This window comes from Cryptomeria japonica, chromosome 9 (assembly GCF_030272615.1).
Source record: "Cryptomeria japonica chromosome 9, Sugi_1.0, whole genome shotgun sequence".
Lineage (NCBI taxonomy): Eukaryota > Viridiplantae > Streptophyta > Pinopsida > Cupressales > Cupressaceae > Cryptomeria > Cryptomeria japonica.
Window position 1 is genome coordinate 644,778,383 of NC_081413.1, and position 4,393 is coordinate 644,782,775.

Here is a 4,393-nt window from a genome sequence, read left to right on the forward strand (position 1 = left end):
TCTCTCGATCTCCATATTGACCTCTCCCCTAGCCCTCCTCCTCCCTTTCCTACCACCCCTATCTCCTCCACCCTCACCTCCATCACCACCTCCATCATCTCCCCAACCATCACATTGCTATCTCATCCTACATCCAATCCCACCAACAAATAGGTTTTGTAGGGTCTATCAAAGGCATAGGCTTGTGTGCCACCCACCATATGTCATACTACGGTGTCATCCTAGGACAAACAATTGTCGAACCCCACCCCCACTTCATAGGACGTAGACTATCAAACTCTGTAGCCGCCACCTATGGGCTAATGCATGGTCCCCAGCCTGATACCTCTCGAGTTGATTGAGGGAAATAGGTGGTACCCTATGAAATAACTTGTACCTCTCCAAACTACCTGAGTACATGATCTAGTAACTATACATCTATAATTTGTTGTGAACTAATAGTCCAACCTATCAGATACTATTGTTGTCAAAAATTTGGCAAATGATGTGCATCATCTGACCACCCTAGACAACATGTATACGGTTGCCATGTGAAATGTTGTAACATGCCAATCTCATGCCACCAGAATAGTGTGTACCCCATAAACCTTGGAAAAATTGCATCAACATACTTGTAGGAATATGGTTGCTCATCCTATAACTACACTAACCTGAACACAACTATGTGCTCCCAAGCCCAAACCTAGAGGAGCGTGATACCACAACTGATCGACTAAGCGCCCAAGTATACAATTGTATGCATATAATAATACAACATGATAAGAACACATGGACCCCAAGCATAGAATTTATTATCATCCATCATCCCAACCAATACTCTACCCCAACCAGCCAGAAATCCATGATTTTGTCAATCCAGAAATAATGTATCTATAATCAAGATACATATTATAGTGCTAACCTAATAATGTTCTCTCACCATCATGTCTCATTCAATTTATTATAGAGCCTCAATCCTAAGCTCATCCATCTCACACTCGTATAACTGGTACAATGCGCTAATGCCTAAACATCGATCATACGTGACTCTCTCTCCATGAATGAGAATATAAAGAATCTGCCATACATCCTCAAGAGTCACCGATGCCTCATTGGTGGGTAGATGAAATGAGTCGCTCTTTAAATTCCATCTCTCCACAAGCATTGTGATCAAGCCCCTATTGGTCATAACCTCGAGCACAAAAAAAATACGACAAAGACCAATCTATCGAAATAAATCTCACTTCTCATCATCAAGTTGATGTCGCAAAGCAAGGCCCTTTGGCCTATTCTAGTGCGCACCAAGGACGGGAAATATAGCCTACAAAAACATGTCATTATAAGCCTAAATCTACTCAACACCGTAAACAATCTCATGCACGTGTTTCAAATCGTGCCTAATTGCAAACATTTGCCTCAAACAACAATTGTGAAACTTATACTAAGAAAATGTGAAATGATTATACAAATGCAAAAAAAATGCAACAATTGTGAATAATTATAATAATTGTGGGGTCATTAATTATGAATGCAAAAAACCAATACTACAAATGTGAAAAAGCACAGTCAAATGCAGAATCATTAATGTTTGAGGAATATAATAAACAATTGCAAAATAAATTTACAAATGTGAAAAAATTGACGAACAAATGCAAAATTGTTAATTTTTGCACATTAGACAAAAGTTTTTGAATGAGAAATTAGGACAAAATTTTGAGAAGGTATGACGAAGTACTTACCCCACCACCTGAGCTTACTAGTCTGCCAAATAATTGAATCCGCTTGTCAAAGTGCTGCCTCCTCCCAATGCCAGCTAATGCTCCTCAAACGTGCAACTTTTTCTCAAAACTCACTCCAAAATATATAAATTTCAAGAATGCAAATGAGCTAAATAAACCCTACAATTCTTATTTATAGAAAATTTTTTGCCCTAATTAGGTTTTTCGCTCTGAAGAGCACAATCACATCCAACTTTAGCAATCTTTTAGGTTAGCCAAACGAGCTTGAAACTTTGCCAAACTACAAACATGAGATCCTAGTCATATTGTTGTTAAATTGGTCTTCAAATAAAAAAAATTGACCAATTTTTTGAGGAGGCACAATTATACCCTAATATTGTCAGGGCATTACTAGGGCATGTTTTTCACTTTTTCTTTGAAACAATGCCTGAAAACACATTGTCTCAAAGAGGGGCAAAATGTAGACACTAAAAATTGTCCCATTACTAACATTGCTAATTATTATTCTATATTAATTAAATAATCTTAATTATTTAATTAATCTAATTTTGTTCCTCTAGATCAATATTCATCTTTTTCAACACCAAGTTCAACACAAACTAATTATTCTATTTCCTTTTTAATCATTCAATCAATTAACCCCTTTATCTTAAAATTAATTAAATAATTTTTATTATTTAATTAATCTTGATTATTTACTTTAATTAAATGATCTTTATTGTTTAATTAAATTCAATTTCTATTTCCCCGTAATTGAATAATTTCTTTAAACTATTTAATTATCTATGTCTTCTTAATTAATAAATTTCATAAATTTATTTAATTTCATTTCGAATAAAATTAATTTCTCCTCAAATTCAGATTCACTTCATTTTTCTTTAATTTCAATTTCATCACATTTTCGAAAACTCAAATTCAATCCAAATGACAACTCAATTTAATTTCCTTCATCACATTCCAAAATTCCTAACTTTCAATTAACAATTCATTTAAATCTCCTAACTGATCAATCAAACCAGTTAACCATCCAATCAATATTTTAACTCTTAATCAATTATCTTAACCCCTCAATCAATCTAGTTGATCTCTCATTCAATTTAGTTTAACTGAATAATGTAGACAGTTCACATCGTAATTATCTCCTACCAAGTTGTCTTATCAAATCTCAACTGTTGATCAATTTTGTTTTCAAATCAGTCTCAACCATTCAATCAATCCTTCTAAAATATACAAATTGAGCATCAATCTCCCTATTTCAATAACCATAATCTTTGAATTCTTGTGCCCTTATTATGTAGGTATTATGCAACTCTGAGAGCCACAACCATATTGCACATCAAGGAAGAGAAGAGCAATAGAATCAACATGCTTGGATTCGACCAAGAGTTTTCATTGATTTGATTTTTTTGTTTTTTTTGTTGAATTTCCTAGCATACTTTTTATTGTTGTTATGATTGAATTTGTTAATTATATTAAGTTTTGTGGTTGCCTATTTATTTGATTAGCATGGTGATTCTCCCTCGTATACACCAAGAAATGTAATTTTGGTGCTATAGAGGAAAAGCTGCTAGGCCACATTATGTCAAAGGAAGGTGTTAGGATTTATCCTAAAATAGTAGTAGCCATGACAAGTTTTCGATCCCTAAAATTGGTAAGGCTATAAATATTTTTTTGGGAAAATCAATTTTGTAAGGAGATTCATCTCCAATTTTTCTAAGATTATAAAGCCAATCTCCAAGATGTTAAAAAAGAGTGCCTAGATTGATTGGACCGATGAAGAAATTAATGCTTTTGTATCAATCAAGAGAGTTATTAAGGATACACCAATGTTAAAGTCTCCTAATTTAAGTAAGTTTTGTATTTTCTCATTTACATCTTTTCACACTATTGAAGAAGTTATGTTACAAAAGAATGACGAAAGACTTGAACAACTAATTACATTTTTTAGCAAGTCCCTCCAAGCTATAGAACTAAAGAATGATATTGTAGAAAAGTAGACATATGCACTAGTTGAAGCAGTAAAGACCTTTATGCCTTATCTTGTTGGATCCAAAGTAATTGCATATGTGCCAAATGTAGTTGTCAAGGATATCTTTGTGTAGTCAAAAGTGATTGGCCATAGGTGTAGATGGATCAATAAGATCCAAGAATTCGATATTAACATTCAAATCACCATGATTAGAGGTCAAGGTCTTGTGAAGCTAATGGATAAAGCTAATTTAGAATCTTCTTAAGTGAATGTTGTTGCCACAAATGAAAATAACTTTTGTAGTATTCAACTGAATCCATGGTATACTAACATCATATATTATTTGAAGCACTTGAGTTGTCCCAAGGGTTTAACTAAAAACCAAAAGAGAACATTAAATCTGCAAGTACTTAAATATGTTTTTATAAATGGAGATTTATATTGGAAGGATAGAGATGATTTATAGTATTGTGTCTAGATGAGCATCAAGTTGATAAAGTGTTGAAGAAGATGCATGAATGTTTTTGTGAATGCCATTTCATAGCAAAAACCATTACTCACGTGATTTTTAGAATAGGTTATTAATGGCCTTCATTATTTTTTTATGCTAGAAAATATGCAAGAAAGTGTGAGGCATGCTAATTCTTTTTAGAAAAGTTAAACTATGTTGGTGCATTTCCTGTAAGATCCATGTAGATAGAGGCCC